Source organism: Rhinopithecus roxellana, chromosome 14 (genome assembly GCF_007565055.1).
Source record: "Rhinopithecus roxellana isolate Shanxi Qingling chromosome 14, ASM756505v1, whole genome shotgun sequence".
NCBI lineage: Eukaryota > Metazoa > Chordata > Mammalia > Primates > Cercopithecidae > Rhinopithecus > Rhinopithecus roxellana.
This window is the reverse complement of record NC_044562.1, coordinates 93760668-93787945: the sequence shown is the minus strand read 5'-3', so window position 1 is coordinate 93787945 and position 27278 is coordinate 93760668. Positions and strand designations below refer to the sequence as shown.

Sequence of the window (27278 nt, the reverse complement as noted above, 5' to 3'; positions counted from 1 at the left end):
GTTGGGGGGCGGGGAAGGGGGGAAGCAGCAGAGTGATGCAGCAGCCCAAGCAACATCAGAGGTGACGGGTGGTACCTCAAAAGATGGGGGCGGTGGAGGGGGAGCTGGCAGTCACGGATAAGCCAGAGGGGGAGAAAGAGAGTGCGGGGGTTTCCAGGCCAGAGACAGGGATGATCGGGAGAAAACAACCAGCCGAAGTCCACCTGCCTTTTCCACCACCCCAGACTTCACATACTCCCTCCTATTCCAACCCCTTCCTGCTCTGGATAAACTAAGGCCATGCATTTCCTTCTTAATCCCTTATTTATTTGCTTCCTGCATGTAAACATAAAGGATTGAAGCCGGGGAGGTAAAAATAGCGCGGCTCCTCATTCAGATTGCCAGCAGCGGGTGGGACTGCGGCTGAGAAGCGCGTTTGCACCGCAGGCTGGCGCGGAGTGGCAGGAATCCCCCGCGCAGGGGCGCTCCGCCCGGGCCTGTGTCCTCCCTGCCGATGCCTGGGGTCTTTGAGGAAAGCACAGGAAGCCTGACGGTATTTGCTCAAAAGTTCAGAAAGTATGACTGGGCGTATTCGGGAAGGACTTAGACATTCTGGAGGGGAAGAAATACAGAGATTAGAACAGAGTGTGTGGCAGCTATCTTGGGAAATCCGTTGTTTGTCAACCACGGGGGTGGGCACGCATTGAGTAGGACACATTCCTGTTGAGATCCAGTCCTGACTGCTGCAGAGGAAAGCGGAAATTTTCTGTCGTTACTGTAAAAACTGTAAATCCCCGACTTTGGTGGGTTCGCAGCCACTAAATCTGATGGCTTCAAATAAGAGTCTGTGGCATATTTCTGCCCCCAAATTCTCATAATTTAAGCATTCATTTATTCACCCTCCCAATGACAATCCGAGTCATAACAATGTTGTCTTACTCCGACATCCATGGGGTGAGGGCTGGGGTGGAGAATTCCATGATTAAAAGAAAGAATGTGGGTATAAAGTGCCATGGCTATGACAGAACTCAGTGTTAGCCATCTTCTCCACTCACACTTAACAAAGAGAAAAGAGGAAGTCATATACGCGCGCACACACACACATTACAGAACTGTTAGGTAAATACTGAGATAACTTCCTTTCTATGTTGAGCTAGGATATTATTATCACATATTTATTCCTGTAAATTTGTAATTGATGCTACCTCCCCCATGTGAGGGCAAAAACAGTTTTCCCTTCTGCACACCATAGTGTCCCTAGGACCTCATACAGTGTCTGAGGCACAGAGAAATAACTTGGAAAATATATACTGAATGAATAAAGAAATGGGTAGTACACACAAGCAGAAGTCACACTTGGGGCAGGCTAGTGAACACTCTAGCCCCCCTAGAGTGCCCACTACAGGTCAGTGTTCTTAGGGGTGTCTCCCTCAAGTCAAGCATGCTCTGGCTAGGTTTTCCCATTTTATATTTGACACAACATACATTGTGAAAAAGAGTCTGACAGAAAGCAAGCCAGAAAGGAGATGCACAAGCAATGAGAAGGGAGAGGGAAATGAAAGGTGCAAAGCACCCAGATGCAAGTTACTTGAAAGGTATCTCTTGCATTTGAGTGACAACCTTTTAAAGTCTGTTCCAATAAATAAACCTACCAGCCAGCCTGGACTAACCAAACACACCGACCAGTTACAACACATCATTTCATGCACTTGGGGTATGGAATGAGGGTTCAATATAGTTTCTTCTTCTTCTTTTTTTTTTTTTTTTTTTTCTTTTTGAGATGGTATCTTGCTCTGTCACCCAGGCTGAAATGCAGTAGTGCCATCTCAGCTCAGTGCAACCTCTGCCTCCCAGGTTCAAGCGATTCTCCTGCCTCAGCCTTCCGAGTAGCTGGGATTAGCTGGGATTACAGGCACGTGCCACCACACCTGGCTAATTTTTGTATTTTTAGTAGAGATGGGGTTTCACCGTGTTGGCCAGGCTGGGCTCAAACTCCTGACCTCAGATGATCCACCCACCTCGGCTTCCCAAAGTGCTAGGATTACAGGCATGATCAACCACACCCGGCCTCAATATAGTTTCTAATAAGGGGTTGGGGTATTTACAAAGAGGGATGTTGTTTTATGTACTACAATCAAAAGACTGCATATATTTACAGAACTTTAATGGTTACAGACATTGCTAGAGTCAAGATAAGGTATCAGTAAATGAAATAATGAGTCAGAGAAAAAGTACATTACTTACAAAAAATTTACTGCAAGTTTAGTCTTTAAGCCATTTATTTAAGGGAAGGTTAAAAACAGAATCAGATATTAACTGATTAAATAATTTAATTGGTCAACTTGATAAAGTTAGTAATATTCTTATTAGGTCGTCCAGAATTTTTATTGTTATAGAGTTTACTTCTAAATATTCCACTCTGTGCTTTCATAACATTTAGTGACTTGCTTAATCACTTACCACCTACTGCTTTGCTCTGTATTCATGTATGTGCATAACATCTTTCTTCTATCAAAAAATACCGAGAGCAAGGCTGTATCTTGGTCATCTCTGACTCCAGAGCTTAATATAGTACCTGGAATCGAATCAGCATTCACAGAGAGGCAATCACAGGTAGGAAAGGGAGGGATTCAGCAAGCTGGACTAGAACAAAGAAATATACCAGAAGCTTGAGTGCTATAATGGCCCTGGTTACAAATGTGTGTTGGATCCTAAGGCCATCAGGGGACCATTGGAGTGATCTAGTCAAAGTGGCAGACATGGAGAAATGCTGCAGTCATACGTGAAGGCAGGTGGCCAGAAGGTCCATAGGAAGGAAATTATACCAGGCAATATGGACACTAGGTAAGCACCATGAAGGGTGCATATGAGCAATACCCAGGAAGGGTCATGATACTGTCCACAAAAATGGTCCATTGGTCTTGTGAGGGAGGAGATCAGAAGGTCTCTATGTGCCAAAATCTGTTTCCAGTGGTAGAACTGGATCCACTTTGCAACCAGTGAGAAAACTGGGTCTGGACGGGAGCAAGCAAAGGACAGAAATAGAAATATTAGATGTGGGAGGCATTGGCCTCAAGAGGGCTGAGATGCTGGGGGAGAAAGTAGAAAGGGATGACAGAAGAGAGGTCCAGAAGGTAAAAAAAGTAAAAAAGCAGGGGAAGGTAGCAAAGCAGACTCATAAGAGCAATTGGAATGGAATAAGCATTTGCCCAAAAAGCCAAAGTCAAAGAAGGTGTGCAGCAAATTAGTGGACGGTGATGATACTAAGAGAGATCTGGGGAGTGACAGCAAGAGCACGAACAAGCCTCAAACAGCAGCTCTGGCTCAAGAGCTGCTTATACCCAGGAGCTCGCTGGGACAGCCTGTGTTACAGAGCCAGCTAGAGAAGGTTTCTCAGCCTCCTTTTAAAATAGCTGTGAAAACTGATTTTACCAGTGGAAGTGGATACTTCAAAGGAGAAAAGACAATGCATTTCTTCATGAAAGTAAAAAGCGAGTGGGCTTCATTATTGGTACTTGCCACGTGGTTCAGGAGTCAGCAAACATTTTCTGTACAAGGCCAGATAATAAACATTTTGGGCTTTGTGGTCCATATGGTCTCTGCTGCGTTTTTTTTTTTCTTTACAAACCTTTAAGGATGTGAAAACCATGCAGCCTACAGGACCTGGTTGGTCAGCTATCCATTTTAAAATCTCTCTCTCTCTCTACATACATATATGTGTATATATATTTATTTTAAATATATATACCTTAAATATATACCATATATATCTTAAATATATATAATTATACATTTATATATAATTATATATTTATATATTATTATACATTATATATTTATATATTAGTATATAATAAAATATAGTAATATATTATATATACCTTAATATATATTAAATTAAATTAATTAAATATATAATATATATTTAAGGTGTATATATATCTATCAAAATATATATTAATTAAATATATATATATTTAAGGTTAAATTTTTTTCATCAACTGTATCCCTATGCATATAAGCAAAAAAGGGAAGGAAGCATGTGCCACAATGTAGAGGGCTCTAATTCTAGAAAAGATTGCTCCCCATTGTAATTTAGATATTTGTTTAATCAGTAAGTAGTCACTAAATTCTCAAAAGATGTTCATCATTTGAAGGGATTCTTTAGGAAAGAAGTGTTTCTCCTTTTGGAGCCAATTCTCAGATGTAGATAATGGGAGAAAAGTCAGAAATCATTCACCAAAAAAAATACAGATGTCAAAAAGATTCTAGACATTTCTTTTGTTTTCCAAGCTATATTTTCTTGTGAGTAGGGAATGCTGAATGGATGCTACAGCCGTGAGTGGTCAGAGAATGGAGTAACACATGCACTCTAGTCCTTCCCAGAGCCTATCAACACCTGGGATCTGCCTGTGTTCCTCAGACTCAATCCTGTAGAGTGGCCACGCAGCAGGGAATACACACTCCTGACACAGAGCCACACCTCATGTCACAGGCAACCTTCAAGTTCATGAAAATAAGTCTGCAAGTCTGCAGGTCTGTGTTAATTACACCACTGCTCATTCTGAAGACCAGGCCAAAGTGAGACAATTTCAAAAGTCACTGTGTGACTAATTTCAACACTACTGGGAAAAGAAAAAGTATTCAATACCAAAAGAGCAATGGCAACAGACATTTCTAGGGGAGTAGTTGAACAGACAAAAATGTGTTACAATGTCAAGCATGAAAATATCCGAAGAAAGATAACCACTGAAGAAACCTAAAATTAAGTTCTTAAAGGAAATTATGTTAAACAGAGTTTAATTAGGAATTCAGATAGTATAAGATAAATTTGAAAACAGTTAATTTTTCCCCCACTCTAAAACATTAGGCTTGTTTATCCAACAGTTTTGTGTGTTTACAAGCTGGGCACAAAGGGTTACACGAGCATGTCATGGTGATTCGTGGTGATAATATGTGCTCTGCAAAACTTGGAAGAATTGTGTTTATTAGGAGTAATCACTGAGTCAACACGTAATCATTAAGTCCTCACTGGGTCACAGAGCAGCGCTAGGAGTTTCTGTAGAAGTAAATTACCACGTCCTACTCAGGGGTGGGGGTGGGGGCTAAACTATAGCAGCTGAATTTCATATGAAAAGGTTAGAACCCCAGCAAACAGAATTGATATGCTAATGTAATCCCTTCCACTTGCCTAATAGCAATGGCTAAGTCCTTTAACAACGCCTGCTTTAATTATTCTGTGCACTTACACACTGCAGAGTGCTTTCATCTATATTATTTTATGTGATCCTCAACATTGTGATACAGAGAGGGCAGTTACTGTTATTGTTTTTAGGAGCTCCAGCTAAGAGGTAAGAATGCTAAGACTCACAGCTCTCTGCAGGGGTCCTCAATCCCTGCACATTCAAATCACCTAGAGAGCTTTTTTACAAAAACTTTTATACATTGTAGGTGTACAATGTGATGCTTTAATATACATAGTAAAATGATTACCACAGTCAAGCAGATTGACATATTCATCACTCACATAGCTACCCATTCCTGTATGTGTAGCAAAAGCCTACAATCTACTCTCTTAGCAAATTTCTAGTATACAATACAATATGAATAGCAATAGTCCTCATGCTGTACATTAGCTCTCTAGGCTTAGTCATCCTACATAACTACAACTCTGTACCCTTTGACAACATCTCCCCTAAGTCTCCCTCCCATCCGGCCCTCTGCTGCCCTCCACCCTTGGTAGCTACAGTTCTAGTCTTTGATTCCATATATTCAACTTTTTTTCTTTAGATCCCACGTATCAGCAAGATCACACAGTATTTTTCTTTCTGTGTCTGACTTATTTTATTTAGCATAATGACCTTCAGATTCATCCGTGTTGTCACAAATGGCAGGATCGCCTTGCTTTTTAACTCTGATAAAAATTTCGTTGTATAACTGATTCGATCTTTGCAAATTATATGAATGTATTAAATAATCACATGTACCCTGAAATACATGCATCTGTTATGCAGCAATTAAGAAAGAAAAAAATTACATACATACACAATTATAATTTATTTATCCATTCATCCACATACAGACACCACAGTTGTTTCTATATCTCAGCTATTGTGAATAATGCTGCAATGACCACGGGAGAGTGCAGATATTACTACAAGATGATGATTTCACTTTGTTTGGGTATATAACCAGAAGAGGTATTGCTGGGTCATATGGTTGTCCTTTTTTTCTCCTTTTTTTTTTTTTTTTTTTTGAGATGGAATTTTGCTCTTGTTGCCCAGGTTGGAGTGCAATGGCACGATCTTGGCTCACTGCAACCTCTGCCTCCCAGGTTCAAGTGATTCTCCTGCCTCGGCCTCCCAAGTAGCTGGGATTACTGGCATGTGCCACCACATCCTGCTAATTTTGTATTTTTAGTAGAGACAGTGTTTCTCCATGTTGGTCAGGTTGGTCTTAAACTCCCGACCTCAGGTGATCAGCCGGTCTCAGTCTCCCAAAGTGCTGGGATTACAGGCGTGAGCCACTGTGCCCGGCTAGTTGTTCTCTGTTTAATTTCTTTAGGAACTTCCATGCTGTATTCCACAATGGCTGCACTAATCTATGCGATTGGTGCCAAAGTGCCATTAAAAATAATAATGCTGGCCGGGCGCAGTGGCTCACGCCTATAATCCCAGCACTTTGGGAGGCCGAGGTGGGCGGAGATCGAGACCATCCTGGCTAACACGCTGAAACTCCGTCTCTACTAAAAATACAAAAAATTAGCCTGGCGTGGTGGTGGGCACCTGTAGTCCCAGCTACTCGGGAGACTGAGGCAGGAGAATGGCGTGAACCTGGGAGGCGGATCTTGCAGTGAGCCGAGATGGCGCCACTGCGCTCCAGCCTGGCCGACAGAGCGAGACTCCGTCTCAAACAAACAAAAGTAATGGTGCCATTAAACGTAATGGCAAAAACCACAATTACTTTTGCACCAACATAATACATTCTCACCGATAGTGTACAAGAGTTCCCTTTCTGCACACCCTCACCAACATTTATCTCCTGTCTTTTTGATAGTAGCCATCCTAACAGACGTGAGGTGATATCTCATTGTGAATTTATTTTGCACCTAGAGAGCTTTGATAGTCTACTAATCCCTGAGTGTTTAGGATGTTCAAGATTAGGGCTCAACACCAGTGTTTTTTAAAATCCTCCCAGATTAATAAAATGTGCAACCACAGTCAAGATACACTGGGTTAAAAGATTTCCTTGAGGTAACATAGCTGCTCAGCATCAGAACTGGAATTCAAACCCTGAATTGGAATCCTGTGCTGTTCCCAAGGTTTTCTTTCCTATTTCTGCTTTTATCACAAGTTAACCTTGGATAAAGAAAGATAAAAAACAAGTTTAATATAATTGTTGGAGGACCTAAAAATATATATATAGAATTAGAAAACATTTGAGCCAGAAGTTACCTCCGAGATCATCTAGGAGTACAAACTCATTGTTGTGCAATTACGAAAACAAAGGCTCAGAGTTTCAGCTCGTTTCCCAAGGTCACACAACAGTTTGTGCAGAGCTGGGACTACCATTCAAGCCTTTTTCTGGCTTTCCAGTACTTTGCATAGTGTTTAGTACAAGGTTTGTTTAAAAAAGTGTTTTGACTCAGAAAAATCCCAGTCAGTCTGCCATGTAATCCACTTCCAGTCTTCCACGTGACTCCACATGACACTGCTTTGTAAAGAGGAGGATACAGCTGTGAGGTCTGGGTCCCTACATCACTGATTCCTGTAAGCCCAGTTCCACAACTTGGCAGGATAAAATAGTCTCATTCTGCAGCTTGAAGAAAGTGCAGTAAGCAAGGTAAGTTCCCACATGTTTGGAGGTAATCCACCCAAATAAAATACCTGTCTTTCTCCTACTTCTCTTGTCTTTTGTATCTCAAATACAAAAGATCTCAAGGTGATTTCCAAGGAACAATTTTCTTATCAGATGAGTTTCTTATATTACCCTTATTATGTCTTACAAACTCAACAGCTTTTAGGTAGTACCAAATTTGGTGAGAAACACAAAAGAATGCAGGAAACAATCAAAATAAAATAATAAGAAGAAGAAGGCAGAGAAAGAAACGGAGTCGTTTATCTAGCACCTACTGTGTGCCAGATGCTGTGTTAAATGTTTTAGCTGGATGATGTCACTTAGTCCCTTTACAACTTTATGAGGGAGTTACTACGGTTACTCTCAATTTTACTCATGAGAGAACTGAGGCTTGGAGAAGGTAAATAACTTGTCCAAAGTCTAAAAAGCTGGGCTGGGTCAGAAATCCGTGTATGCCTGGATCTGAAGAATAAACTCCCAACCATACCATAATGACTCACAAATACTATCAATGTATCAAGTGTAATAATAAAAATCACATAAAAAACTGCAAAATTCAATCTTCTACCAATTCCACATTTCATTAGTGATTGATTTCATTTAAAATTAGAGTTTAAAAAAACACACACACTGATGTTGTCTAATCTATTTGACCGCAGCCTCAAAGCAAACCACCTGAAACAGTGTCTTCAAAGGAAATATAACATTTGAAATCATGGTTCTTGACTATAAAACAACTTTACACTTTATTTTTATCTTTTTAAAACCACTGACACAGCCAGGTGCGGTAGCTCACACCTGTAATCCCAGCACTTTGGGAGGCCGAGATGAGTGGATTATTTGAGGTCAGGAGTTTGAGACCAGCTTGGCCAAAATGGTGAGACCTCACCTCTACTAAAAATACAAAAATTAGCCAGGCGTGTTGGTGTGTGCCTGTAATCCCAATTACTCAGGAGGCTGAGGCAGGAGAATCACTTGAACCCAGGAGGCAGAGGCTGCAGTGAGCCGAGATTGCACCACTGAACTCCAGCCTGGGCAACAGAGTGAGACTCTGTCTAAAAACAAAAACAAAACAAAACAAAAAACGTTGACACATTCATCACCACACAGAACTGTTCTGAATTCTGTTCCTAACTTCACATTAAAGATTTTTGAATGCAGCTATTCTATACAATTATTTGTATAATTCCAAAACAAAACCTAATTTGTTTCTTACATTGGAATACCTCTCTACAAGAGAAGACCAAGATCTCCACTTACCAGATAATTTACTTTTTTCTAAATTTTAAATTAACCAACATAGCTACCCATTAAATTTAATAGGATCAATTATAATAGCAACATTTATTAACCACCTCCCCATATCAGATAACATTAGCTTTTGCCATATTAAGATGTTTAGATTTCTAAAGACATAATCATAAAAGCCTAAGTCCTGAATAGAAGTAATTAAATACTTTTATTCTGCTATTGTCCTAAGAAAAAAACAGCTAACATTTGTTTGGCTCCTTAAACCACACAACATGCTTTCGTACACCGAATGTCATTTAGTGCATTCCAGTGCGTAGGCCAATGCTGAACTATCTGTATTATTTCTGTTGGATTGTCATGGGATTTGACTATTCATGACATGGATTTGGACATGGCTTAAAGACAGGCATCAAATGAGAGAGACTAACAGTCACTTCTCCAGAAGGAAAAGATAAACTCTATGATTCTCTAGATCTAAGACTTTTTATTTGCTATTTTGATAAATTACCTAAAAGATTGCATGTTAAAATGCCCAGTCATGCAAAAAAAACATTAAGTTCTTCCAGGTATTCAAATATTTGGGTGAACTGGGATGAACTATAAACAGATTTTCTGAGGCTTTAGGACATAAGGAAAAGCTGATAAAATAATTTTAATAACAAGTAAGTTTTGGAAAAAGTAGTCTAAACTATTTACATATCTAAATAGCCATTATTCCCACCTTGAAACATCACTGCACACATACATTATTATCCAAATTACAACTGGCACTCACACACACACACAGTCAGCTCCAATATGGGAAACAGACTGTGGAGTTAATATTGACTATTCCTTGAATGGGATAAAACAACTTCATCTTAAAAATGCCAACATTACAACGTTGGAAACAAAATAGAAAATATCAAAATTACACCAAACTCTGATGTACAAGCCATATAAAGGAATTGGATGCAATCCAGGAAAAATCATTCTAAATGACCAAGCTGCTGCCAGATGAAAATCTAAAAAGATAAGAATTGTACCATCTGGCAAGATAAAGAATGAGAGAGAATATTATCTAAGGCTTTAAAATCATGAGCAGTGTAGATAAGGTGAACATAACAATCCAAATCCTGAACTATTTTAATGAAGGGGTAGCATCTGAAATTTGAGAGAGATACTGTGAGCAAATAACAAGCAATACTGCACATAGTACTGAATTAAACTGTAGTGGACCTCTCTTGGGGAACCCTCCCTGCTCAGAGATCACAAGTAGGCCCAGGTTTTTCTCCTTAAATACTGAATGGCAGAGTCATAGATATACTCAGGTGAACTCTCAAAATTATCAGCTCAGAAGTTCTTTAAATATAATAATAATTAGCTGACATATTGAACACTTACTGTTTTCCTGATTACTGCAAATAGCTTTACATGTATTGTTTCCTTTAATTAAGTATGATCTTTCCATAACAGACTTAGACATTATTTGTGAACATCCCACTTTAATTTTTTCCTTATCGTTAGCTCTAGTGGGTAGTAATTTAATCTGTTTGAAACAGTTTTCTAAGTATATCTGAAAAAAAAATGTCAGATGTCTGGTGATATAAGATAATGTACATAATAAACATTATTTTCACCAAGTAAAAAATAAAAATAAGAAAGTAAGTCCCCATGTCCGTGTCTATCCCCCATAACCTTGTTCCCCAGGTCCTCCCCCAACCCACCCATCACAGCTCATTCATTTAGGGTCAGGAGCCTGATACAAGCTGGACCACTCACAGCGGCACTTCATCTTCCAGCCACAACTGATTGGCTCAATTAGGGCAAAGTCCTTACTGGGGACTGTTTTTTTGTTTTTTGGGGTTTTTTTGAGACGGAGTTTCACTCTGGGTCCCCAGGCTGAAGTGCAATGGGACTGGTTTTTTAACTGGATAAAATGGGATATAAAGCTCAGCTGCTCTGTTTCCCATTCTACAAAAGTTGAGGATAACATCTACTGCAGTGAGCAGTACTAAGAAGGTTCTGGCTAGGAAGAGCAGATAAATTATTTACCTAACCATGACGCTTTTGCAGTGACAAGGATAAGATGCATAAACTAAAAATATCTCAGACAAACTCAGATGTGTGATCCTTCTAGTCCTTACCAATAAAGACTCCCTGAAAGACACAATGCGAGGATTGGACAATGGCTGTTTTATGTATTTATTTATGTATCTAGTATTTGAATATTACAGACACTAGTTTTGAAAAAGAATAGTCTCTAAGTATAGTAATAAGGTTAATTAAATGATTTTTTTAATATTTCTGGTTGCTAATATTTCTGGTTGCTAGAGAAACTTATTAAAAACAACAGCACCAGGATGGTGTGATGGACATGAAGTTGAGCGGCTCAGATGCCCCTCAAGGAAGGCTCGTTGACACAGCTGTGGGGAGTGTTGTCAGCAGACAGCCCTTAGCTCTCAGCCTTTGTATGGGGTTATTTCAGTAGTGGAGAGCAATGATGCCCCAGGGTCATACCATTTCTGGGGTGAGCCACAGCTAATAACCGGTTGAGGTGAGGATATAAAGGCCCAGCCATATTGAGTAGTCTTACTAGATTTAGCATATAAAATTACAGGATGCCCATTTAAATTTGAATTTCACATAAACGATAACTGATTTTTACTATAAGTAAACCTCATTCAAAATTTGAATTTGAAATTCAAATGTGCAGCATTTTCTCTGGTGACTCTAATGTTGCCCCAGTGCAACACAACTCTGATGGCCATTCTCACCCCAGAGCTCCCTGTGGGGTGTGCCAAATAGCTCTTAGATCAGCTAGCTTCTCCCCCTGCCTCCTTCCTTCTCAAGGCCATTCCCTAGAAAGCATCTTGTATGTGAAACTCCATCTCAAAGTTTGCTTCCCAGAGAACCTGCCACAAAGGCATCAACCTTCTGTTTTGCCCTAAAAAATTCAGATCATAAAAACAATAGCCCAAAGGTTTTTTGAAGTCTAAAATGACAAGAAAATGATTACTAAACATTTTATTGATGGTTATATTTTAATAGTTTTTTTAAAGTATTGATTGATTTTGAATATTAATAACCATTATATAATAATACAAATAATATATGTTCATGAAAATAACTATTTTGCAAAAGAAAAAGGATAGTGAAAAGAGTGGATTCTTTTACATTTTATATTTTTGTAAGTTGCTTTCTTGAGTGTCTCATTATAAGACTGGTAGATTTTCATATCTGCTCATGCATTTAACTTGTTATTTTGGTTGAAGTATATGAAAAAAAGTAAACTTTTCATTATAACATCATATAATTGTAGATATTCATCTTTAACACAAACTAAAACTACCCAGGTGGTAGTTTCTTAAAGGTTAGTTGTGATATAAAACCTGAAACTTTATCATTATTGAATTAAATCACTGTTACATTAAGATATGTAGGTCTATCCTGCATATTTAGCAGAACATATTTTAGCAAATATTCACTTTAAATGAATCATTAGAGCTAGAGCTTTTCTGGGTTTTATATAAACTTTACAACATACTTGAGCCATTGCATAATCAACTTGTATATATATATTCCTTTCCTCTTTATGGAACTTAATTTTATTATCTTTTAAAAAGAAATATTGGTAGTAAATCTTTGTTATTTGTTATGAGATTTCATGTTCTAAGTCAAGAAAGCAACCCTCCATTATAATATTGTTCTTTTGGGAATTCACAATCCATTTTATGATGATTTGTTTTATTAAAGAATTTACAAGAAATGCATTTTAGCAAAACTTGAGAACTGCTGAGAGCAGCAGAAAGGCAGTGAAGTGCAGTGGCAGGACCAGGCAACTCAGGACCGAAGGGTCCAGGATCAGTCTTATGAGGAGTTCAAAAAGTGGTTTACGTGGAAGCACTTGGTAAAATGCAACATACTGCAAAATGATCAATTATTATATTTGGGAATTTACATTTAGTCAAATGTTGTTTGCTAGTTACTATAAATTATTAAATGGAAATAGGTGTGGCATATGTCTGTAATCTTTGATGATGTTTATGTCATAGAAGAAAACCATGCTTTATTGTAATATGAGGCTTCAGGCAGATCATAGGCTGTAATTTGGTGATATCCAAGGATGCATATCCTATTCTGGAACATTTCCCAGAGATGCAGCAACATTTTTAAGTCTAACTTTCACCCCGTGAAGTAAAGCACTGCATATATCTAGGTTATATTGTACTGGTTTTATCATTATTAACATACATATTCTTTATGGCATAGAGGAGCATCTAAGGCCCCTTGTCGCTATAACATAATAGCAAAGGTTCTTATGTTTTATTGGCTGTCAGTCACTATAAAGAAATCAGATACAAGCCATGCTCAGTCAACAAGGTGAGGCAAACACAAAAGTAACCCACCTCCAGTCTAGTACAAACTTTATATAAAGGTGACAACGGTGATCAGAATCCCTTGTTGACAAAGTTCATCCTGCACCCACTCTGCAATGCACTCACACTTTGTTCTGTCCCACCTCTACCAGTACCTCCCCTTCCCTACTACCATCCCCCTTGGCCCTCCATGCCCCTCTCCATTGCTCCTATCTCCTCACCATCCTCTGCATCTCTTCCTAGCTTCTCTAGAACCGTATGACTTACCTACTCTCTTGTGGCTCAGATTTCCTTGGCTGACTACGGGGAATACATTCATCTGCAATGGCTTTGGGATCACTTCTCATCAATTAAGCCATGCCAGCAGTTCAAAAGGCCAACCAGGAGCCATGGAGGGTGATGTGAGGTCATGTTAAGTTGTGGCTAATGAGAACAAGCTAGAATAACAAGACTCCTAAGTACTCAAAGGACCCTTCCTTCCCAGCGAGGGGAGTGCTGAGTCAGAGAAACAATGCCTCCAACAAATTTGGACATGTTCCATTTGGCCTGGGATCAGGCGTGTCTGCAGCTTCTGTTGGCCATTTTTGCATTTATTGCCTGATAAAAAACCTCACATGGTTGTTCCCAAGCAAGAAGAAATATTACTAGAATAAAATGTATATAATAAAAACAGCATATCACAAAAGAAACATAGTCATATTTAAGAATAGATAAAGTTAGATAAAATGGCCTAAGGTTATATAGTTACAGATGCTCTGAGTCAAGAGTCACTGAATTCATCCTCCCTCCCAACGGAGGAGACTCCCTGTAAAACAAGGGTTGAAAAGTTGAATTCCTATAGGGACTGGGCAGGTAATTTAAAAAGTAAAGGTACCAGGCAATAAGGAATAGTGAAGACTGTGGCAAACAAGAAAACACATGCCTTTCTACATCAGGCCACCCTTACACAGTTCTATTCAATTGTCATCTTCAGGCAAATAGGCCCAGTGCTACTAGATTTTCCCATTTTTCAAGAGAAACTTGAAATCTAGACTTTGAATAACTTTAAAATGTTTCAGCATTTACTCATTCTACTGTTTTTAAATACTGCCTGAAGTCAAAGAAAACATGAAAGTGGACCAGACCTGGCTCATCATAGTGACTTCTGCTCTTGAAAAACCTAATAGCCTGACATGAATTTCAGCAGCTCTAATCCTACGCTCTCCCTGCACTGAACCAAAGCTCATATTGGCACAACTTCCACTTTAGATTACATAATTCTGTCCTATGGATCAACACAGAATAACCATACTCTTCGTATGTATTTCCTTTTTGTTCCTGAAATGTCCTCCAGAAACAATGCCTAAGCCTTTACCTTTACTCTTACCTTTGCTAATACATCCAGTCTCTTTTGCTCTCTAACTATCTTTTTGAATTTATCTATTGCTGTTTTCTGCTTTTCTTTAAATTGTCTTCATCTTGCCCCTTCTCAAGTATCTACAGTGAGTCTCTACTGCCTTTCATTTTTAGTGTGTCTATGGTCTGGCCCATGGTTACCTATTTAAATCTCCCAGTTTGTACCTTCTGCTCTAACATATTGTTGGCAGGAAATGATTCTTCCATTCCTGATGCTTCTTTCCAAGGAGGTGGAAGTCTACTGCAGTCTACTCCCGCTTTTCTCTGTCCCCGTACTGCTTCTGTCTCTGGTATACAGAAGTGATTTAGCTGATGAGTAAATCTGAGAATAATAAACTGGGCATGCTTACATTAGCTTTCTTTTCTCCTATCCTGGAATTTCCTTTCTCTTACTGGGATTGAGATACCCACAGAGAACAGAAGTCCTCCATCAGTAAGAGTGATATTTTGGCCTCCACCTATCTTTTAACGTCTATAGAACCTAGTTAGGGAACTGAGGAGTTATTTATTGTGCCCTCTGAAAAATGCAATTCACCATGTTCCTTCCCAGCTAGGGAGAGTCTGAAATCCCACAAATCATTACAACTAAAAGGTAGTGCTTTTACAGCAAAAGAAACTACCATCAGAGTGAACAGGCAACCTACAGAATGAGAAAAAATTTTTGCAATCTACCCATCTGACAAAGGGCTAATATCCAGAATCTACAAAGAACTTAAACAAAATTACAAGAAAAAATCAAACAAACACCCATCAAAAAGTGGGTGAAGGATATGAACAGACACTTCTCAAAAGAAGACTTTTATGCAGCCAACAGACACATGAAAAAATGCTCATCATCACTCGCCATCAGAGAAATGCAAATCAAAACCACAATGAGATACCATCTCACACCAGTTAGAATGGCTATCATTAAAAAGTCAGGAAACAACAGATGCTGGAGAGGATGTGGGGAAGTAGGAACACTTTTACACTGTTAGTAGGACTACAAACTAGTTCAACCATTGTGGAAGACAGTGTGGCGATTCCTCAAGGATCTAGAACTAGAAATACCATTTGACCCAGCCATCCCATTACTGGGTATATACCCAAAGGATTATAAATCATACTGCTATAAAGACACATGCACACATATGTTTATTGTCACACTATTCACAATAGCAAAGACTTGGAACCAACCCAAATGTCCATCAATGATAGACTGGATTAAGAAAATGTGGCACATATACACCATGGAATACTATGCAACCATAAAAAAAGGATGAGTTCATGTTCTTTATAGGGACATGGATGAAGCTGGACACCATCATTCTGAGTAAACTATCACAAGGACAGAAAACCAAACACCACATGTTCTCACTCATAGGTGGGAATTGAACAATGAGAACACTTGGACACAGGATGGGGAATATCACATACCGGGGCCTGTCGTGGGGTGGGGGAAAGGGGGAGGGATAGCATTAGGAGATATACCTAATGTAAATGACGAGTTAATGGGTGCAGCACACCAACATGGCCCATGTATACATATGTAACAAACCTGCACATTGTGTACATGTACCCTAGAACTTAAAGTATAATAATAAAAAAATTAAAAAGAAAATAAATAAAAGGTAGTGCCTTTAATCTTACCCAAGGTAGTCCTGCAGCCTTTCAAAGAGCTTAATTAAGCCCATGGTAAGAAATATTGTATTTTACCAGGTTATATGTAGGTCATAGAGAATGTGATTGTGCCCTCACCACCATCAGCAGCGTGGGATATGTGTGTGTTGGAGGGCAATGAAGAAAGACTAGTTGACTCATAAAATATTTGTTCTTGCCCATAAATCTGTGGTTCTGAGAAAGACAAAGACCTAGAAGAACATCCAGATGATCAGGAGACAGTGTTTCCCTCCTTTGTCACATCAGGGCCCGCATAAAGAATGACAATACTTCTATGAATCTCTGGGATAAGCAACAAAGTCCACTCACTCTCTGACAGAAGTGACCAGCCCAGTGGTTCTAACCACCTCACGCCTTACCTAGGTGCTCCAAAGGCCAAGAAGCTCAGTGTCTTAGCACAACCATGTGCCTATGCACATCAGCTCAAAAACTCTGCCTTAAGTCCAGTGACCAGAGCTTATTTGTCTTTATTTCCCTAGAATCTAGCAGAGGGTTCTAGCACTCAAAAATCCTTATTGAAAGACAGACATGGGCTGGCACGGTGGCTCATGCCTGTAATCCCAGCACTTTGGGAGGCCAAGGTGGGTGGATCACCTGAGGTCAAAGAGTTCAAGACCAGCCTGGCTAACATGGTGAAACATTGACCCTACTAAAAATACAAAAAACAAGCCAGGCATGGTAGGGTGCGCCTGTAATCCCAGCTACTCGAGAGGCTGAGGCAGGAGGATTGCTTGAATCCAGGAAGCGGAGGTTGGATTGAGCCAAGATCGCGTTACTACACTCCAGCCTGGGCAACAGAGCGGGAGTCTGTCTCAAGAGAAGAAAGAAAGAGAGACATGAACACACAGGCTCCTTCTAACCCCAGGGAATGGAAGGTACAGGATTCAAATAGCTGAAGTCCTCAGAATACTGTACTGACTATTCAGAATCAGCCTGATCAGAGAAACTTGATGTTAATACTCATCTGTCATTTGCATGGATTTTTTTAAAAATAATAAAATGCAGGCGACAGTGTCAGAAAGACACATGTTCATTGCTGGTAGAAACACAAACAGGTGCCACTATTCTGGAAATGTGAACTATAAACCTAAATGTTTTCATACTCTTGGACTTGAAAATAAAAATTTATACCTAAAGATATTTATTATAGCATTATTTTGCACAACAATAGGGCATTAGATAAATTATGTGATGGAATTTTATAAGGCTTTTTTGGCATCATTTATGAAGAGTTTTGGTGACATACGAAAGTACTTCTCTTATACTATTAGGAGACTGAAAATAGAATACAAAGTGGTATATAAATTATAATTTTAACCATTTAAAAATATATATACACATCAATATTCCAAAAATAACCAAATAATCACTGAGTGATAGGGTTATCGACAATTATTGGTTTCTTAGTTTCTTTTCTTTACCTTTCCTTTCCTTTTCTTTTTTTTTTTTTTTTTTTTTTTTTTGAGACAGAGTTTCGCTCTTGTCATCCAGGTTGGAGTGCAGTGGCACAACTTCGGCTCACTGCAACCTCCATCTCCGAGTTTCAAGCGATTCTCCTTCCTCAGCCTCCCAAGTAGCTGGGACTACAAGCAGGTGTACCCACCTAATTTTTTTGTATTTTTAGTAGTGACGGGGTTTCACCATGTTGGCCAGGCTGGTCTCGAACTCCTGACCTCAGGTAATCCACCCATCTCGGCCTCCTAAAGTGCTGGGATTACAGGCGTGAGCCACCGTGCCTGGCCTACCTTTCTATATTTTCTAAATTTTCTACAGTAATACTGCCTTAGTTGTATAATCATAAAATATTTTAGTAAAATCATATTTATGGGATCTGTAATGAGATGGTAAATGCTTATAACAGTAAGCAAATTAAGATGCATAATTGTATATATAGTATGACTACAACATTCAACCTTTGTAAAATAAATATTTAGAAAGGAAAACTCTAAAATAATAACTGTGGTTGTTTTTGGATAATAAGATTGAGCAATTCTCATTCTCCTTTCTACTTTTCTGCATTTTTCAATTTCAAACAATGAAAATGTATTGATCTTATGATGATAGCAACAATAAAATTCCATGTTTTTTAGTCCAAAATTTAACTCAGGCTTATTTTGGTAGAATTTTCAAAGTAGAAGATTAAGGAAAGCTAAGTTAGAGGAGGACCTAATTATTATTCGAGAAATAACTCTTTGGCAAAAACATCAGTGAGATTAAAACAGTCTCACTGTAGCTTGAAAAAGACCCCATTCAACTCGATTTTCATAATCTAGTCTGCAATCACTGTTAGACTTGAGAACAGCAGTTAAACTTTGACATTTTTGGCACTCTGACTTTTCTTTCTATTCCAACAACTCGCAGCTATGTCAATTTTTAAATTTAAAGCATCTCTGGAAACAAGAGACTGTTTAACAGACATAAAGACGATAAAAATACAATGTCTCCTTATTGTCTTTTTCATGTTCAACGTGTTTTACTAAGATTCATTTGTCAAGAAGTGACAGATGTGGAGAGTTTACCAAAAAAGGACACAGCCTTTAGCATATAATCAGGGAGAATTTCTTTCTGCTGATCCATGTTGACGTTAACTAGCAATATGGTTGCTTGGCATTTCCTCCCTGGAAGTGAATTTGCCCCGTTATTGGAATATCTTTCTTCCGCTTCATAAATCTGATAGTGTGAGCATCAGGAAACCCTGTTACTGTCCAACACTACTTCTAGTGGACTGGAACATAAGCAGCTCCATGTTTATGACAATTCTGACTGCTTACAGGTGAAAAGAAACAGAAAAAAACCAAGAAGGCTATCAAAATGCAAAATAATTCAAATGGCGAAATTAATCTCTTCCATTTTTTTGGAATATAATCTGCCAATCACTTTGTGCTTTAATGTGCTGACAGTGAAAAGAAGAAATTAATCTCAAGCAGCATTTTAGCTGATAATGAATTATCAATTTGAAACTAAGATATTTTTTCTAATGGTGCATGCAGTATATCAGAGAAAGTATCAAGAAGTCTCCTTCCCTTCATCCCACCCTGAGGGTATAACACTGAGTTGCTTTACCATTAACACAGGGATTCATTGATGCACTAGATTTTTTGAAATCTGTCCAAACATTTCTCTCTATTCTTTCTACTCATACAGTAAATTATCATGTGATGGAATTTTATAAAGCTTTTTAGGCATCATTTATGGAGAGTTTTGCTGACATAGGAAAGTACTTCTCTTGCACTATTAGGTGATTAAAAATAGAATACAAAGTGATATAAAATTATAATTTCAACCATAATATTCCCAAAATAACCAAATAACCACTGAGTTATTATGGGCAATTATTGGTTTCTTCTCTTTACCTTTCTATATTTTCTAAATTCTCTAATATTAAAGTGAAAAATAGAATGTGTATACAGATGAATAAATGTCAAAAGGCTGTGGAGTAAAATATGAAGAACAGAAGAAAGGACATTGTGGCAGAGGATGCTAGCTGCTCACCAATGTCTAATTGCTCTCTTTCCTGGGCACACAGGTAAACTACATTTCCCAGCCTCCCCTGAAGTTATAAGCAGTCAGTCACACAGCTGTGTTCTGGCCAATGGAATGCCAGCAGGAGAGAGACATCACTTCTGGACCTGGACCAGAAGAACCTCCATGTGCAATCCTGTCTCTCTTGCTTCACCTGCCAGTTGAATGGAGAAGTCCTCAATGACATTAAAAAAAAAAAAAAAGAAAGAAAAACTGCGAAGAAATAACAGAGGAGAGCTACCCAGGAACTGCTTGTCCACAAATGCTCATATTGAACTATTACATGAGCAAAAACTAAACTTTTATTATATTAAACCACTGAAATGTTGGGGTTCTTTGTTTCAGCAGTTAGTCTACCCTACAACCATAATTACATCTATTTAAACAACTGTTGAAACAGCCATCCCCATAGAGAACTTCACCTATGTTATATCCATGATGAAAAGCAGAAGCTTAAAAAATGACAAATCTATGTTTTCAGCCCACAGATAAATAATTCAAATTACTGTTTGATTTTACAAATCCCTTGTTCTCTAGATGTGGTGAAACATTTAAAACGTTTTTGCTAACTTGGTGGTCATCAATCTGAGAACATCACATCACTCTGCATAGGACGTGATTAGATTTAGATTTGGAGTAAGACATCACAGAAGAGGTAGCACTTCAGCTCAGTCTTGAAATATGAGAAAGAGCAAAACATGTGATTAGTGTCCAAGAATTTTAAACAGGAAAGGGTTCTTAAGATAAGAAAACTAAGAGCCAGAGAGGCTAGAACTTGTCCAAGGTCACACTACTATACTGTAGCAATCCTTGGTTTAGATGAGGAATTCCTTCACTTCCAGGCTGTTTCTTGTCTTTCCCATTTTCCTCCACATTAACTCACATAGCAAAGTATTTTTTGTAAATTATCTGTTATTAGGCAATGACTGCATGTATTTTCAAAAATTTTATTATCTGTCTACACACACACACACACACACACACACATACACACATCCATAAACATACCTGAATGTATGTAGGTATGTTCCTAGCTGAACCGCAGCAGATCCTCTAATACAATTGTATCCCTAATTAAGGAAAACTTCTCCATTCCTACTGACTTCAAATTGCAAATATCTAGCCATGTATACTGTGTGGTAACTAGTCTCCTAAGATGGACACCAAATTTCATACCTCGTGGTATCCATGCCCTCGTGTGGTTCTCTCCTACACTGACTTAAGATTCCCAATCAAGTGTGTTCAAAGTGGCAGAGCACCAATTTCAGCCTTTAAAAGAACTGGCTGCTGCTTCTTCCTCCCTCTTGGAACATTCAATTTGTGGAGTCCAGAGCCACAGTGTAAGTACAGCCATGTAACTAGGGCGGGCGCAGTGGCTCATGCCTGCAATCCCAGCACTCTGGGAAGCTGAGGCGGGTGGATCACTTGAGGTCAGGGGTTCGAGACCAGCCTGGCCAACATGGTGAAACTATGTCTCTACTAAAAATATAAAAATTAGCCAGGCATGGTGGCACATGCCTGCAATCCCAGCTACTCGGGAGGCTGAGGCACAAAAATTGCCTGAACCTGGGAGGTGGAAGTTGCAGTGAGCTGAGATTGTGCCACTGCACTCCAGCCTAGGCCTGGGCGACAGAGTGAGATTCTGTCTCAAGAAAGAAAGAAGAAAGTACAACTACGTGACTAGAAAGACCATACAGAGAGGCCATATGGAGAAGGATAGAGGCCTAGCTGTCTCGGGAGCCCAGTTGCAGCCACCAGGTGACCTCCACCACAGCCAATATCTGACTGCAGCCACAAGAAAGACCCCAGTTAAACCAGTAGAACTTCATGGCTGTGCCCAGTCAACCACAGAGCAATGAGAGCTAATAAACTGGTTATTGTTTTAAGCACTCACTAAGTTTTAAGATAGTTGGTTAGACAGCAATACATAACCAAAACAGAATTTGATTCATAGAAGTAGGGTATTCCCATAACAAAACCCTAAAACATATGGCATGGGCTTTGGAATTCAGTGGCAGGCAGAAGCTGGAAAGCTCCTTGAGGAGATGAATAGGGAAGGCTTGAAGGACACCAAAGAAATTGCTATTGGAAACTGGAGAACATGGCCTGAATTTTGTGCAGACCAATTAGCAAAACTATCTCCTGTATCATGAAAGATAAGAAGAATATGTCATAAACAGATAGCTCTGACTAGGAGATTTTCAGTCAGAATGTGGTCAGCTTCTCCATATCCATGGGTTCTGCCTCCATGGGTTCCTCATCCATTGGTTCAACCAATCACAGATGGAAAATATTCAAATAAATAATAATAGTACAGCAATAAAAATAATACAAATTTTTTAAATGCAGTACAACAACTATTTACATAGCATTTACATTGTATCTGATATTATAAGTAATCTAGAGATGTTTTAAAGTATACGGAAGGATGTGCATAGTTTGCATGCAAATACTATGCCATTTTATATAAGAGACTTGAGCATCCTCGAATTCTGATATCTGCAGTGTTCCTGGAACCAACTCCCCACACATACGACTGTATTGAAAGCACCAACTGGCTTCTTTTGGCTGCCTATGTTAACATACAAGAGGAGCAAAATGAACTAAAAAAGTAATTCTTCAGTTTTTAACCAAAATTAGGAGAAATATACAGAATTTAGAGCTTTCTGGATTCAAAAATAAAACTTTCTCTTTTCTAGCTCCTCCAGACAGCAAAAGATCCTGGAAGAGATGACCTCAGAGCAAAGACCAAATCCAGGACCCTTCTGGCAAAACATGATCCCAAGAGTAATTTTGCATCAGTGAGGTAGCTCATTTGTTGAGACCTTAGGAAGTGTTGAGGATATTCCTCATAGACTCTTTTATCTACACAGAAAGACTTCTAAGAACCTTAAATGGCATGTCTTATAAACACTCTCACCCACACAATAGAGCTCCTGAGAATATTAAGACATTGTTCCACAGCACCCTGATTTCCAGGCCAAGGTAGGGGGTCTGTCTCAAAAACAACTGTGCATGTGGCTTCTGTCTAATCAAGTGACCCTGTAAGATTTATAGGACACTCGCACAGTTTAAGAAATCTGTACTCATAAGGTATCATCAGCTTGGACTAAAAGATGCAAACATAGTTTAAGATGAAAAGAAGTCTGAGATACGTTCATCGGCTTGCTCCTTTCTGCCCGTGGATGCCACCAAAGAAGCATCATTAAAGTCTCTCTTCTTCCTGCTGTCATGTCTAAGTCAGAGTCTCCTAAAGAGCCCAAACAGCTGAGGAAGCTCTTCATTGGAGGGTTGAGCTTTGAAACAACTGGTGAGAGCCTGAGGAGCCATTTTGAGCAATGGAGAATGCTCAGAGACTGTGTGGTCATGAGAAATCCAAACACCAAGCACGCCAGGGGCTTTGGGTTTGTCATATAAGCCACTGTGGAGGAGGTGGATGCAGCCATGAATGCAAGGCCACACAAGGTGGATGGAAGAGTGTGGAACCAAAGAGAGCTGTCTCAAGAGAAGATTCTCAAAGACCGGGTGCCCACTTACTGTGAAAAAGATATTTGTTGGTGGCATTAAAGAAGACACTGAAGAACATCACCTTAGAGATTATTTTGAACAGATGGAAAAATTGAAGTGATTGAAATCAGGACTGACCAAGGCAGTGGCATAAAAAGGGACTTTGCCTTTGTAACCTTTGACGACGATGACTCTGTGGATAAGATTGTCATTCAGAAATACCTGTACTGTGAATGACCACAGCTGTGAAGTTAGGAAAGCCCTGTCAAAGCAAGAGATGGCTAGTGCCTCATGCAGCCAAAGAGGTCGAAGTGGTTCTGGAAACTTTGGTGGTGGTCGTGGAGGTGGTTTTGGTGGGAAGGACAACTTTGGTCATGGAGGAAACTTCAATGGTTGTGGTGGCTTTGGTGGCAGCCATGGTGGTGGTGGATATGGTGGCAGTGGGGATGGCTATAATGGATTTGGTAATGATGGAAGCAATTTTGGAGGTGGTGGAAGCTACAATGACTTTGGCAATTACAACAATCAGTCTTCAAATTTTGGACCCATGAAGGAAGGATTGGAGGCAGAAGCTCTGGCCCCTGTGGTGGTGAAGACCAATACTTAGCCAAACCATGAAACCAAGGTGGCTATGGCTGTTCCAGTAGCAGCAGTAACTATGGCCGTGGCAGAAGATTTTAATTAGGAAACAAAGCTTAGCAGAAGAGGAGAGCCAGAGAAGTGACAGGGAAGCTACAGGTTACAACAGATTTGTAAACCCAGCCAAGCACAGTGGTGGCATGGCCTAGCTGCTACAAAGAAGACATGGTTTAGACAAATACTCACGTGTATGGGCAAAAAACTCGAGGACTGTATTTGTGACTAATTGTATAACAGGTTATTTTAGTTTCTGTTCTGTGGAAAGTGTAAAGCATTCCAACAAAGGATTTTAATGTAGATTTTTTTTTTTTTTTGCACCCATGTGATTGATTGCTAAATGTAATAGTCTGATAATGATGCTGAATAAATGTCTTTAAAAAAAATGAAAAGAAGTCACTGGGCACTAAGTTTATATTGATAGAAAGAAAGCTTGAGGAAGCTACTCAGCTGTAAATATAGGCCATTTCTTATGCAAAAGGAAGATGACTCAGAGGGTGAAAACAAAAGCCTAAGTGGTGGAACCAAGAGCCCCAGAGGACCACTCTAGGGAGTAGAAATGAATTTTGGTCAAAGAATTGGCAACATTTTCTCAACTTAATTTCAGAATTGCTATGAACAAGTGACTGCTCTATGCTTCCTATTTTCCCTTTCATGAATGGGATTTCTATTTCAATTTTTCATCACTGCCTAGCCATTGTATTTGTGTGTTGGGTGGGAAGCAGATTCTTTGTCTTTTTACTTCATCAACCTTCAGGTTCACGGTAGCCGAACCCAAGAACCTTAGAAACCTTAAGCCGAACCCAAGAAACCTTAAGCTTGCCTAGATATGATTGAGGTGACATGATCCTGGATTTAAAGCTCAAACCTAGTGCCACGATATGAGTAGACTTTAATGGCCTTGGAAGGGAGAAAAATGTATTTTGCACTGAGGAAGGACATACATCATTGAGAAACAGAGGGTGGACTGTGGTGGCTAGTCTCTAAGGATGGCCATCCATTGTACCACGGCACTCGGTATTCATATCCTTGCATAAAGCCCTCCCACATTGAATCTGGGCTGGCCTGTGACTTGAGTTAACCAGTAGAATAAAGCAGAAGTGATGCTACACTATTTCTAAGCCTAGTCTTTAAAAGGATGTACTGATTTTGTTTCCCGCATCTTGGAATGCTGGCTTTGAGAAACCCTGAGCTGCCGTGTAAGAAGTTCTGCGACAGAGGCCATATCTGCGGAGTGGCCATAAGAACAGAAGAGGTTGTGAGTCTGCTTAGAGAATAAACAGGCACAGTGATCCCAGTAAAGCCCAGATGACTCTAACCACAGTCACCAACTGACAGCGACCACATGAGAGACTCCAAGTGAAACAAGCAGAACTGCCCACCTACGTCAACCCATGAAACTATGACAGATAATAAAATGATGCTTATTTTAAGTCACTAGGTATTAGAGAGACTTGTTAACAGCAAAGATGATCAAAACATACTTATTTACATGACTCCTGAGGACTCCATGGCAATGAGTTTGAACCTATCCACAACCAAGGCTCAGAAATAAATAGGCATGTCCAGTGGGCTTGGGAAGAGGGCCACCATAAGCCAGACTCCAGAGAGGAGTGTGCCACAGTGAGCCAGGCCTGAGGGTAAGTGTTGAATAGATGGAAACATTTGTTCTGAGTTCAAACGAGGCTCAACTTAAGCCACACTCATCCATCCACCTGGTTCCCTATATACTATGGGGCTAAAAAGCAAGATTATCAGAAAAAAAAAGTTAAAAAAAACCTTATCATTATGAGCCTAAGCAATTCTGCCAGAAAGATAACTTTTTTCTCTTCCACCTCACTCTCATCCCTTGTCCCAATCCCTACTGAAGAGTGGAGCCAAAAAAATTGTAACCAACAAACCAGAGAAAGGAGTGAACACCAAAGGTGGGAAACAGGTTAGTTCCCCTGGGCACACACTCCAAGTACAGTAATAGAGAGTTAGGCACCATCAATGTGGACAATGTGGACAATCATTATTAATAATTAATGAGGGACAATGAGGGAAGCTGCCGAAACAGAAGGCTGGCAGACATAGGCTGTTGACATAAACTATATGAGAAACCAACTCCCATTTTTGTAGATTCACAGAGAGAAGAAGGATTGAGGTAAGGTGAGTGAGGCTATTAATTAACATGCATATAGGGAAAAACAGTTGAAGTCATCACATCCAGGAGCCAGAAGCTTGTTGGAGACATTTGGGTTACATATGTGAATCCTTTTTTGGACTTATCACAGTGAGCAAATACCATATTCTTAATCATCTTTCTATCTGTAGTTCCCAGGACCATGCCTGGTACAGAAGAGGTCTCAATCAGTATTGGCTTAGAAGTATTATGGTAACCAGAAATAAATTAAAAAGTGGCTGAGTGTGGTCCCAGCATTTTGGGAGGCTGAGGCAGGCAGATCATTTGAGGTCAGGAGTTTGAGACCAGCCTGGCAAACATGGCAAAACCCCAACTCTACTAAAAAATACAAAAAATAAAAATAAAAAATTAGCCAGGCATTGTGGTGCAGGCCTGTAATCCCAGCTTGGCAGGCTGAGGCAGGAGAATTGCTTGAACCCAGGAAGCAGAGATTGTGGTGAGCCAAGATGGTGCCACTGCACTCCAGCCTGGGCAACAGAGTGAGAGTCCATTTCAAAAAAAAAAAAAGAGAGAGAGAGCTGTTCCAAGATGGCCGAATAGGAACAGCTCCAGTCTGTAGCTCCCAGTGTGATGGATCCAGAAGATGGGTGATTTCTGCATTTCCAACTGAGGTACCTGGTTCATCTCACTGGGTCTGGTTGGAGCGTGGGTGCAGCCCACAGAGGGTGAGCCAAAGTAGGGCAGGATGTCGCCTCACCTGGGAAGTGCAAGGGGTCAGGGGATTTCCCTTTCCTAGCCAAGGGAAGTCATGACAGACTGTACCTGGAAAAACAGGACACTCCCACTCAAGTGCTGCGCTTTTCCAACCATCTTAGAAAACAGCACACCAGGAGATTATATCCCGTGCCTGGTTCAGCGGGTCCCACGCCCACGGAGCGTTGCTCACTGTTAGCACAGCAGTCTGAGATCGACCTGCGAGGCAGCAGCCC

At 39.8% G+C, this 27278-nt stretch overlaps 1 pseudogene; it reads left to right on the top strand.

Moving 5' to 3' along the window:
* The first annotated feature begins 23252 nt into the window (after positions 1 to 23252).
* LOC115893142 lies at positions 23253 to 24209 on the top strand (annotated as a pseudogene).
* The last annotated feature ends 3069 nt before the right edge of the window (positions 24210 to 27278 follow it).